Raw genomic sequence first — 13,901 nt, forward strand, 5'->3', positions numbered from 1 at the left:
TCCATGAGCTTGCGGACGAGGATCCCCATCTACATATTACTAATTTCATAAAAATATGTGATACCTTTCGGATCAATGGAGAATCAAACGACGCCATCCGCCTTCGAATGTTTCCATTTTCACTAAAAGACCGAGCTAAGGCTTGGCTTAATGCCCTCCCAGTTGGCTCGGTAAACACCTGGGATGAACTGGCCCAAAAGTTTGTATATAAGTATTTCCCTCCTGCTAAAACGGCTAAATTAATGACTGAAATTAATACATATTCACAAGAGGATGGGGAATCCTTATATGAAACTTGGGAAATGTTCAAGGAGCTACTAAGAAAGTGTCCTCATCATGGTCTTGCGGTGTGGCAACAAGTTTCCACTTTCTACAATGGGTTATCGCCACACACAAGACAAACACTTGACTCTAGCTCCGGGGGACTTTTAGGTAATCGTCGCCCAAATGAAATATATAATCAAATTGAGGAAATTGCTCAAACCAATTTTCAGTGGCACACTCCCCGAGGCAATAAATCTATTGCCCTGGGCGCCCATAAGGTTGATGAAAGCACTTCTTTACAAGCCCAAATCGAGGCCCTTTCTTCAAAAATCAAAAAGCTAGAAATGGCAAAAACAGCCTCGGTCATGGCTTGTGAAGGGTGTGGTGGGCCACCTGAAAATTGGAGTTGTATGAAAGAAGTAGATGATCAAACAGAGTCGGTAAACTACATTGATAATAGACCTAGGCCGTCGCTAGGGCTGTAAATGAGCCGAGTCGAGCCGAAGCTCGGCTCGAACTCAATTCGAGCTGGCTCGGCTCGAGCTCGAATTTCAAATCAAGCTGAGATTTGAGGCTCGAGCTCGACTCGATTAAAATTCGAGCTAGCTCGGCTCGGCTCGATCTAGCTCGAACTAACAAAGAATCGCAAAATTTACTACTTAAAAAGCCCTAAAAATGAATCTTTTCATAGACTAAGGGCCATAATTGTAATTATATTTAACCAAATGGCTAAATATGGAAGTATAAATAGTTAACTCACTTTGTACATTTTATGTACCTTCTTTTATAGGGGGATACTTCCTTAGTTTTTGTCTTCTGAGTGACGTGGGACAAATAAATGAAGGATGTAAACCTTATCAAGCTGGCTCACGAGCTCGCGAGCCGAGCTAGGCCAAACTCGAGATCGGCTCGTTTACAAACCGAGTTGAGCCAAGCTGGCTCGTTTACAACCGAGCCAATTTCGAGCCGAGCTCTTTTCGAACTTTTTTCGAGCGAGTTTCGAGCGAGCTGCGAGCCACGATTTTTTTGAACACCCCTAGCCGTCGGGTCCTCCAACGGGTACTTACAACCAAGGATGGCGTAACCACCCTAACCTTGGTTGCAGAGAACCCAGCAATGGTAGTAACCAACAAAATCTAAGCCAACGAACAAACTTTCAACAACCAAGAAACGAGTCACAAAATTTCTCTCAACAACAAGGTGGACGAGAAAGGCTTGAAGATACTGTATCTCGCCTCATATCCAACACCGAAAAGAAAAACTCGGATCGATTTCAACAATTGGAATCGAATTTTAGAAATCAACAAGCTAGTATACAAAACATTGAAAAGCAATTAAATCAAATAGCTCAGAATTTCTCCGAGAGACCACAAGGCGCGTTACCAAGTAATACCGAAACCAACCCAAAGGCGCAAGTACATCTAATAACATTGAGAAACCGTACCCTGGGTCCCGAAGAGGCTCCATTACCACCAACTGAAAGAAGCCAATCCATAACTCCACCCACGCCCTAACAAGAGAAGGCTTCTCCACCAATTCAAGAGCCTACTAAGACTCCTCCGGTTCCAAACCCCGGTCGGTTAATTCATCAAAAGACCGATGAGCAATTCGCAAAGTTCGAAAATTTACTAAAACAATTGCATGTTAATATTCTATTTATCGAAGTCCTAACTCAAATGCCTAAATATTCAAAATTTATGAGGGACTTCCTCACTCATAAAAGGAAAATTGAATCATTGCAGTTAGTTAATTTGGGCGAAGAATGCTCCGCCTTACTACTTAACAAACTCCCACAAAAGAAGCTTGACCCCGGAAGCTTCACAATTCCTTGCTCGATTGGGGAATCCCCCGTTCGTAATGCACTAGCCGATCTCGGGGCAAGCATCAACCTCATGCCCTCATCAATGTTCAACCGACTCAGCTTAGGGAAAACAAGCCCTACAAAAATTAGCATACAACTCGCCGATAGATCCGTCAAATATCCACAAGGTATTGCTGAAAATCTACTAGTCAAAGTCGGCAAATTTGTCTTTCCGACCGACTTTGTCATACTAGATATGGAGGAGGATGCCGAAGTACCACTCATCCTAGGGAGGCCATTCCTAGCTACGGCCCAAGCAGTGGTAGATATGAATGACGGAACGCTAACATTGAGGATTGGGGACGAGGAAATGAAGTTTGGAGTTGGAAAAAGAGTAGATGACGACGACCCGGTCAACTACATGAAAGTCATTGACTCAAGTTTGGATGATGCTCTCCGACGGTGTAGCATGGGATGCAAAACATCCCACTTGGGTGACATATGACCAGGCTTTGGGTCTAGCCAAGGACCCTTATAAACGTGGCGCACCACGGAGGCATTTCGCGGAACTATCCTTAGTTTAGCTTAGATTGATTTTTATGTTTTCTAGTTTAGTTTTAAGTTTCAGGAATAAAACACACTCAAGATGGTGAAGGATAACAAGGGAAACTTGCACCAGCACCCCATGCACAAAAACAGGACGTCCCGAAAAATTTTCTTCATTACAGCAAGTTCAGCACGGGCCGTGCCCGCCCAACACGGCCCCGTGCTGCACAATCTGCAAGAAATGCCCAGTTCAGGTAATTGGACACGGGGCGTGCTCACTGAACACGCCCCCGTGCCCAGGCTTCTGTTTCTTTTTCTCAATTTTTGTTACTGGCGATCTGAACACGGGGCCGTGCCCGGACACCACGGGGCCGTGTCCAGACGCCCAGTAACATAAATTTTTGCTTTTCACACCTTTTTATACATTCAATCAACCTAAAAACTTATTTTTAGGACACATTGAGGACAATGTGTTATTTAAGTGTGGGGGGATGCTAAAACCTTGATTTTTTTTGCAAATCCTAATCACAAGCCCTACACAAAACTCTATTGGAACCGCTAATCACCCCAAATTTTTTTTTTTCAAAAATTTTCATTTTTTTTTACTTGTCTTGAGTTAAGTTGGGAATTACAAATTCAAAAAGCTTATTTTTTTTTACAAATATACATCCGATAGCGTCGTGATAAAAAGAACCAACATAAGAAAATTATGAAACAGCATGACAAATCTAGTTAAATTTTAATTATATATACTTGATCACATAAAAACCCATTCCCACAAAAAGTGAGTTTTGATCCTTTATTGAGCATAAAAATACATATCTTTAAACTAAATGCTCATTTTTCGTTTCTTGTGTGAATAGCCGCTTGGTTTCTTACAACTCTAGAACTTGTCACGACGATACATTCCTGGTACTTACCAACTTAAACCCGAGTAAGTAAATGATGGAGGCATTAGGACTAACCCTTTTTATTTCTACACCATTATTTTTCTTTTTTTTTTTTACCACCTACCCAAAATCCCCCTAGTTAACCCCTTTGAGCCTAAACCTTTTCATTTCTTAACCCAAAACAAACACCGTTTTACCCACCAAAACCCTTTTTCATTTTAAACCCTTTATTTTAGTAACAAAGCTCGGTTTTTTCTTATGACTTCCATAAAAAAAATGATGACACTGATGAAGCCAAAAAGAATTAAATAAACATGTTTATCAAAAAGAAACTTTGTTTGAAAGAAATGCTTCATCAAAATAAAAAGATATGAAAAATAAAAAGTCTTACGAAAACCGATGCTTTTTACGCCTTTCGTCCTTTTTCTACTAACCACTAACCCAACCACCTACCTTTAACCCAAGCCTAACCCTTTACCCCAAAAGTCCTCTTGATATTTACAAAGGTATATAGTTAAAAAGGAGGAGGATTGATTGCTTGGCAAGCTTATGGTAGGAGTAAGTTCCATGCCGCTCTCGAGTGATTCACTAAAATACATCTTCGGCCGAGTGTTGAGTGATCCCCCATGAGGTATGTGAACTTGTATATAAATGGAATTTTAAAAAGGCATGTTATGCCCTAATAATTAATTTATCTTATGTAATGTTTTTAATAAATCATGACGAATAAGATTGTAAATAAATAAAAATAAAACTTAATAAAGAATCTTGGAAATCCCGACACTCTATGACAAGCCCAAAAACCTTCTCTTCTACCCGTTCCATTTGGGAGTGTAAAGCCACATTATAAAGAGTTTTGCTTGAGGACAAGCAAAGATTCAAGTGTGGGGGTATTTGATGTGTACAAAATGCAACATATAACTTACATCAATTGTGGCATAAAACTAACCCTTTTTAGTACTAATGTTGGAAAAAGTGTGTTTTTGTCTTCCTTTTGTATTTTCAGGATTAAATGAGCTCAAATGAACAAAAGAAGCAAAAAGGCAGCTAAATCTAACATAAATACAAGAAAAGGAACAAACGTGGCATGCCCGACAGCATCTTCCCAAGCAAAACAAGAGAACAGAAGGCTGAACACGCCATGTGCTCAGTGAGCACGGGGGCGTGCCCAAGTGTCAGCAGAAAAGACAAAGTTGTAGAAGCTTCTATCACCCACCACAGGGGGCGTGCCCAGCGGACACGGGGCCGTTGTCAACTCTTAGATTCCCAGAATTTGAGAAAATCTTGTTAGTACAGATACGCTTCTGCACACGGGGTCGTGCCCAGCAGACACGGGGGCGTGGTCAACTAATACAGACAAACTGCAATTAATGAAGAAAGAGAAGGAGGATGGACACGGGGCCGTGCCCAATGGACACGGGGTCGTGCCCGTGCTTCTGTTTAGGCTATAAATAGGGGTGATTGGCTCATTTGCAAGCCATCCCTTGGCACACCACCTCTCTCACAATTCACCCACCACCCAACACCATCACAACACCATCATCCACCACCATCATCCATTGTCCATCATAGAGTGTGTGAGTCGTCTTGGGATCCAAGATTGATCGTAAGAGTTCTTGACAATCAAAGGCCATGTTTTCCTAAGTCTCTTACATCATTTGGTGAAGACAAGCATTTAGTGTAATACTTTTTATTTTTAATCTTTTCGCACTTTTTATTTGGTTATGTATTAATGACTTTAATAACTAGTTTTATATGTTGAAGGTGATTCTTTCTTATCATTTGTCCGTGGTGTCTTGGCATTATTTTACTGTCTATATAAAATAAAAGATTTTCACCATTCATATCTCCACGGTCTATATGGAGATATGTTGGCTACCTGGTCGGGGATTAAGGGAATGGTTTGGTAAGAGTCTTGCCATTGTTCAGTGTATAGATCCTGCAAAGGACCTGGGTCAAATTTAGTAGGACCTCCTTCAATACCCAATGGTATTGGATGGCGGGGGCCCAAACTCTTTGATCCCCTCATATATAAACTACTATTAAAACTTTAACCCGGCTACTTAGGACTGTATCCTTGCTGACTCAGACTATTTAGTCGAGGGTAACGTCACCTTTAAAAGAGGGACCTACCACATTATGCACTAATAACTTAATTAATTATCTTTCAATAATCCGACCCTTTAGGATTGTATTCTTCCTGATCAAACTACCGGGTTGAGGGTAACGTCACCTTCAAAAGAGGGGCCTACTACAATAACTAAGATAATCTCTTAAAAAGTGAAAAAGTGCGGAAATAATCAAAGGTTACACTAAAGGCGAGTCGGATCCAAGTGATTCATCTTGTCTATCTGTTTTTACTTTTATTTTATTTTTCAGCATTTTAGTTAATTTTATTTTTCTAGTTTAAAAACATTTTTTTCTAACTTTTTGATTTGATTAGACGTTGAGGATAATCCGGTATTAAAAGCTCTTGTGTCCTTGGACGACCTCGGTATCTTACCAACACTATTATACGCTCACGATGGGTGCACTTGCCCATATGTTTGTTTAGTGTTAGTAAATATCGTGTTTTATAAATTTAAAACTTGGCTAAAAAGTGTTAAAGGGCTTAAAATATACATTAAAAATATACGACACTTAACGCGCATCATGTATATATATGACATAATAAATAAATAGTTAAACTTTTATTTTTTAATATTAAAATAAATAATTAAATGCTTATGTGTAAAATTACTAAAATACCCTACTGATTACAAGTAAAATTACTGAAATACCCCTACTTTTAACTGACCGTTTTAACTGAGTTAGAGCCGGGGAGCAAACTGGCGACAAAATCGAAACATCAAGGAATAAAATGGCCATTTTTAAAGGTTTAGGATAAAACCGTTAAAGTGACCAAACCACAAGGTGCAAAACAGAAGTTTACTCTTTATAAAATGTCTATATCCGGAACCATTTTTGTGCCTTGGGTTTATTATAATTTTCCATCCAATATTGGCAATGATAAAAAAAAACATATAGTTTAATTAAAAAAATATTTATATCTATATAATTACCACGTAATTTTTTTCAAAAAGCCTATCTAACTAAAAAAGTTTTAAAAATAAGTAAAATACCAAAATGATCCATGAGTTTAGGTCACTTTTGCCACTCCAGTACAAAAATAAAAAATTTTGTATCTAGGTCCCAAAGATTTCATTTTTGTTGTCATTTCCATCCAAATGACAAACTTAGTTAAAATGTATCGTTAACTTCCATGGACGATTTTGACAATTCTCAAGACTCAGGGACGATTTTGGCACTTTCCCATTTATTTTTTGTTTTTTGAATTTATAAATTTTATCTTTATCTTTAAATAAAAAATAAATATAAATAAAATATATTTACACATACAAACGTTTATATATACACACTTATTTTTTTATTTCCTTTTTACCTTTAAATAAAAAATAATTATAAATTAATGATGTTTGATACGACTAGTCAACGAGAGAAGATGAGGTGCGAGTGTCGAGATAGAGGGGGTGGTTGTGGTGGTGGTGGTGGTGGTGGTGATGGTGATGGAGGTGGAGGTGGAGGTGAAGAAGAGAGAATGATAGAATAAAAAGAGTGTGTATGGTGCGTGTATATAATGACAGAGCTTGAATGAAAACTCAGTGAGGGCAGGAATCTCAAAATCCAAATCGGTAGGGGTTGAACTATTAAAAAATCCAATATTTTACAAGACAAAAAGATATTCAGAAACTTTCGGCAAATTACCACCACGAGCGAAAAGTCGGTGAGGGTCGAGCCACCCGTTGGCTCAATAAAGCTTCGCCGTGTATATAAAAAATTTAAATGTGTGTGTATATGTATATATAATATGATTAATTTATTATTTTAAATTAAAAAAAAATAAAAAAATAATTATGTATATACAATTTTGTGTGTGTATGTATATATATTATATTTATAATTTTTTGTTTTTTATTTAAAGATGAAAATTAAAAAATAAAGTAATAAGTAGGTAAATTGCCAAAATCGTTCATACGGTTTGGGAGTTGTCAAAATCGTCCATGACTTAACAATACATTTTAACTGAGTTAGTGAGTTAGATGAAAATAACAACAAAATTGAAACTTAAGGACCCAAATACAAAAAGTTTTATTTTTTTAATAAATGAGAAAAGTAATATAAACTCAAGGACCATTTTGACATTTTACCTTTAAAAAATTTATCATGTCTATATAAAATAGTTTAGAGTAAAGTTCTTAGAATAGATAATTCCATATAAAAAATTAAAAATTATGGCAGGGAAACTGAATAATTTATAAAGATAAAGATGGTGACTCACCCTCTTCTCTGAAAAGACTGATTTGACCTCTTTGTTTATTTATACCTCCTGTGAATGTGTTATCTAAGACTGAGGGGTATGGTGGGGCGTGGGTTGGGGGCATGGTGTGATACGTGGAGTATGGGGCACCCAAGACCAAAAGCCAATTTCAAAGGGGTATGGTGGGGCGTGGCTGGGGTGGCGTGGAAAAAAAGCCAATTTCAAAGGGCTAGTGCTCTTGGCCAATGAGGTTCCGCCATGTCATGTGGGTAGCCCTGCCTAACGCCCTGGCTGAACCCCCCCCCCCTAAGGTGCCACGCCGAAACCCAAGGCCACCCGGGGTGGTGACGTGGGCGTTTGTACCCAACCCACGCCCCAACCCCCGCCCCATACCCCATAGTCTAAGAACGCGCGGTGTATGCTTAGGTTTCGGGTGTGGGAACCAAACCAATGCCGCTTTAGCTACACCGGACTATCTTGGGTAGCGGCGTTGCCCCTTTGGCTATGAAGCCTGGTGTGTGGCAGGTTAGGGAGCTAATGTTGATTGCTGGGATTGGCTGAGTTCATGTGACCTTTGGGCTAGCCGTTGGCCAACGGCTATTTTATAAAAAAAAATTCTTTAGCTTTTATTCTATATAAATCAAGGAATCCTTACGAAATTTTACTATCCAAATATTCAAAAACCGCCTCCCATCACCTAAAAAAAATTATACAATGAATTTCTCAAGTTCAAGCGATTCGTCAGATTATTATGATTCGTCATCCTCATCGAATGACGGGGCGGAAATATTATTATCAACAGTAGCGACACTCCTGAAAGCTATCGTTGAACATTGAGAAGAAGGGGCTTCCCAACCCCAACCCAAACGGAGGAATTATATCGTTCGTGAATGCGAAACCGCTAACGATTTGCTGGTAAGTGATTATTTGTCACTCGAACCAACATATGATGCAGGAATGTTTAGGCGTCGTTTTCGTATGTGTAAAAATTTATTTTTTAGAATATCAAAGGATTTAGAGGATAATTACGATTTTTTTCCAACAAAGACCCGATGCGCGTGGTAATTTAGGATTTACCACGTGGCCAAAGGTTACAACCGCATTTAGACAATTGGCTTACGGGATTAGTTCCAACATAATGGACGAGTATTTAAAAATGCCGGGATAGGTGGCTAGCGAAAGTCTTCACAATTTTGGTGCTTATATTATTGAACTATATATGAAAAGATATTTGAGAAAACCGACGTTTAGTGATATGCAACAACTATTGGAACATCACGCTGAATATCATGGTCTTCCCGGGATGATAGGTAGTTTAGACTGTATGAAATGGGAGTGGGAACTTTGTCCAACTGCATGGTATCATGGAATGCCGGCTATGATGCTTGAAGCTGTTACATCACAAGATCATTGGATATGGCATGCATTCTTTGGTATGCCAGGTTCACATAACGATATAAACATTATTCATCACTCGCCCCTTTTAAATGATCTGATAAATGGTGTTAGACCTAAAGGAACATTTTTTTTGTAAATGATATTGAATACATTCTTGGGTACTATCTTGTTGATGGAATTTACCCTGAGTGGGCTGTTTTTGTGAAATCTTTTTCAGGAGATGGAACCCTAGATCCTAAAAGAGTAAAGTTTAACAAAGTTCAGATGGTGGCACTGATGTGCGCAAAATTCAACATATAAATTACATCAAATGTGGCATAAAACTAACCCTTTTTTAGTACTAATGTTGGAAAAAGTGTGTTTTTTGTCTTCCTTTTGAATTTTCAGGATTAAATGAGCTCAATTCAACAAAAGAAGCAAAAAGGCAGCTAAATCTAACATAAATATAAGAAAAGGAATAAACGTGGCATGCCCGACCCCTCGACAGCATCCTCCCAAGCAAAAACAAGAGAACAGAAGGCTGAACACGCCCCGTGCTCAATGAGCACGGGGGCGTGCCCAAGTGTCTGCAGAAAAGATAAAGTTGTAGAAGCTTCTATCACCCACCACGGGGGCGTGTCCAGCGGACCGGGGCCGTGGTCAACTCTAAGATTCACAGAATCTAGGAAAATCTTGATAGTACAGATACGCTTCTGCACAGGGGGTCGTGCCCAGTGGACACGGGGGCGTCGTCAACTAATGCAGACAAACTGCAATTAATGAAGAAAGAGAAGATGGGTGGACACGGGGCCGTGTCCGGACTTCTGTGCAGACTATAGATAGGGGTGCTTGGCTCATTTGCAAACCATCCCTTGGCAAATCACCTCTCTCACACTTCACCCACCCACCACCACCATCACAACCCACATCCACCAGCATCATCCATCATCCATCATAGAGTGTGTGAGTAGTCTCGAGATCCAATATTGATCGTAAAAGTTCTTGACAATCAAAGGCCATGTTTGCCTAAGTCTCTTACATCACTTGGTGAAGACAAGTGTCTAGTGTAATACTTTTTATTTTTAATCTTTTCGCACTTTTTATTTGGTTATGTATTAATGACTTTAATAACTAGTTTCTTATGTTGAAGGTGAATCTTCCTTATCATTTGTCCATGGTGTCTTGGCATTATTTTACTGTCTATATAAAATAAAAGATTTTCACCATTCATATCTCCACGGTCTGTATGGAGATATGTTGGCTACCTTGTCGGGGGTTAAGGGAATGGTTTGGTAAGAGACTTGTAAGACCCAACTTAGAATAACCGAATTAAAGACAAGTAATCATGACAAAAATTCCAAGTTTACAAAAAGTTTCATGATTATAAGACTAAACGTGACTATAATATTGAAGTTAATCCTACTTATTAAACATTCATGACATGACTTAAAGTGTTTACATATTACTTAAAACAAAATATAGCAAGGGCGGAAGCTTTGTTTAGTGGGTTCGGTTCTTGATAACTGCTTGATCGCCATCCGAATTAAGTTCACCTTCACCTACGGTCAAAACCATGAAAATAATTAGTTTTGACACTTTAAAATTGATTATAAACAAGTTCCGTGCTCAAACGTATCAAAAACAAGGAGATTTCACATTTCTGGCGGTCGCGCCGCGCGACGGTGAAGGGGGTTGGCCGTCGCGGCCCGCCACCGCCGTCGCATCGCGCGACGGTGAGTACCTTTTGCCGTGGCGCGACGCCACCATGCATTTTTGACAGATTGTTTGTTATCTGGAGCTGCAAATCAGCCCAGCACCATTTTTAATAAATACAAACTTCAATTCGACATAAGTTTTGACTCGGGCTTCCGTTTTAGCCGATTCTTTTTCCTACACTACCGTAATTTAATTACGGACGTGTTTATCGACACAAGTCACACAAATTTTCAATTTAAATACAGTTGGCCTTTATTTTGGCTCTTTATTTATTTTACCCGTTCGTCTACAAGTTCAAATACTTGTTTTATTGCTATCTCATGTCTACAACCAATTACCAAATCTCGGTTGTACCCACCAAAGCGATTCATTCCTTTCAAGAAGGACGCTTACGCAGTAATCATCATGCTTGTTTTTCCAAAGATTTAAACATGCTTTTCTAGAACTTTTGACAAGAAAATTCAGGACTTTAATCTCTCTACAAGATTTCATGTTTTTATAACAAGTTAGCGTGTCCGCTTCACGGCTTATGCTTAGTTATAACCAATTAACAAGTGATGGTCCTTGATTTCAATGTTTACAAATTCGACTTGTTTTTGACCCGTTTGGATGCCGAATGGAGACCACCATTTCAAGACATTCCAATACTCTATGTCTAACACATGTTTTAACCCGTTTTAATTGTCTAAAGCACTTTGTCACTTCCGTGACTTAACGGGTTTTCTTGTTTGGCTAAATTCTAGCACAATGAACTAGAATAAATAAATAACATAACGTAATGAAACCATATGCTGTGTACCTTTAAAGCACACCTATTGGTGCATACGTCTGTCGACTTTGTCTTCGTTCGAGTCTTAGATTAGTTCTGAAAGATCAAGGCACGAAAAACGAGAAACAGATATTATAAAGTCATTTCGCACGAAATAGCATTTGGCTATTTCGTACGAAATCAACATTGCTATTTCGTACGAAATAGCATGTTGGCTATTTCGTGCGAAATCAAACTTCTATATATAGGTGCTTGATCATTTCATTTCGTACGAATGGTATTCCGGACGCCGAAGTGCTGGCGAAGTGTCTCTGTACTGTAAAAGCTTTCAGATCAATAATCTAGACAGTTAAAAGTGTATAACAAGCTGAACGAAGACTAAATCAATGAATTCCGCCTCTGATTTAGTCTAGGATCTCTTCTGATCGACTCGTATTGGTCGGAAAACGATCCTACAAGTGGTATCAGAGCTCAGGAGGAAGAGTTCTTACCATTTAGCTTGTTTTCGCTGGAAAATTCTAATTTCTACACCTTCTTTTCAAAAATAATCAAGTTTTAATGGTTAAAATGGACTGATTTTCACATATAACGTGCGAAACACTGTTTTAACTAATCCTTGAAAGAATCAGACCAAAAATCGACCTAGAACTTGATCAATTTTGTCAAAAACCGATCGAACAGCTGACATCAGCAACATTTCGCACGAAATAGTCTATTTCATTTTAATCAGATTTGTCATTTCGTGCGAAATCAACAGCTTATTTCATACAAAATCAACATTTTGATCTTCATTTCGCACGGAATAGCACTGATTTGGTTTCATTTCGCATGAAAGAGCTCATTTCGTGTGAAATTGCATTTCATCTTGCACGAAACCATTTATTTCGTACGAAATCACTTTATTTCGCACGAAACCAGCATTCATTTCGCACCAAAGTGTGATTTCGTTTGAAAAGTTCATTTCGTGTGAAGCATATATTTGATTTCGCACGAAATCAAATTATAGATTTCGTTTGAAAGTGGTTATTTTATTTGAGAGGCTATTTCGCATCAAATTGTGTTTCGTGTGAACCTTAATAACTTGTAAAACTTGTTATCAAAACATGGATCCTGAAGAAAATATAGTGTTGTATTACTATATATCTCAAGAGGAGAGTCCTATTAAAATTGAAGAAGAACCAGTTTTAGAAGAATCAATTTCAAAAGAACCAGTTTCTATAAAAAAGGATTTAGAAATTGTTCTAGATAAAGCTAAAAAGGGTTTAGAAATTGATTCAGAAAAAGCTGAAAATAATTCAGAAATTGTTTCAGAGAAAGCTCCAGTTTTTGATCACTCATCAGATGAAGAGAGTGATGATGACAGTAAAGAAATTAAACAACTTGAATTTTATAAAGTATTGGTGTCACCTGATTTGTGTAATATGCTTCTTGCAGCAAAATTGGATATGCTTAAAAATAAACGAGCTGCGAAAATGAAGAATCATAAGGCAGCAAATGTGGAAGAAAGTGTAAAATCCGAGAAGAAACAGGGTTATCAGTGTAAAATCCGAGAAGAAACAGGGTTATCACAAAACCATGAAGTCAAACCTGAAGAAAAAGTTCTTGTGGAAAAGGAACAGGTTGAAGAAATTCCAGCCTTCAAGAGTGAGAATGAAGCTGATGACAAAAAGATCCTTGGGATATGCTCAAACTATGAAAAATCAAAATCTGAAAATGTCAAACTGTTAAGAGATGTTGACAGTTTGACATTGGAAATCAAAAATTTAAAAGAAAAAGAAAAAGAGTTTAAAAACAAAATAAAATCTTCAGAAAATGAAGATTTTTGGATAAAACTTGAAAATAAAAATTTGAAAGAAAATGAAACAAAATTTCAAAATCAAATAAAAATTTTAGAAAATGAAAAATCTATTCTTGAAAAGAATAAAATTGAAAATGAAAAGGCAATCAATTCTCATCTTGAGAAAATCACTCGACTTGAAAAAGAAGTTGAGATTTCTAGAAATAAGATTGCTGATCTAGAAAAGACATTGAAAGGTTTTGTGACTTCTTCAGCAATGTTAGATCATTTATGTCCAAATCCAATCAATGAAGTTCCAATAAGTGACAATGTCAAAAATTTTGACAAAGTCAAAATTGAAGATTGTGATGAGAAAGCTGATGATGAAGATGAGAAAAAGAAAATATTTTTGAAATTAAAAGAATTTCAAGAAACTGTTTTAC

At 37.9% G+C, this 13,901-nt stretch overlaps 1 non-coding gene across 1 annotated transcript; it reads right to left on the reverse strand.

Annotated features, from left to right (window-relative positions):
• Nucleotides 1–236: 236 nt before the first annotated feature.
• Nucleotides 237–343, reverse strand: LOC118487928. The gene has a single exon (XR_004882861.1). It is a non-coding gene; the product is annotated as a small nucleolar RNA R71 (small nucleolar RNA).
• Nucleotides 344–13,901: the final 13,558 nt, after the last annotated feature.

This window comes from Helianthus annuus, chromosome 15, assembly GCF_002127325.2.
Source record: "Helianthus annuus cultivar XRQ/B chromosome 15, HanXRQr2.0-SUNRISE, whole genome shotgun sequence".
Taxonomy (NCBI): Eukaryota; Viridiplantae; Streptophyta; class Magnoliopsida; order Asterales; family Asteraceae; genus Helianthus; species Helianthus annuus.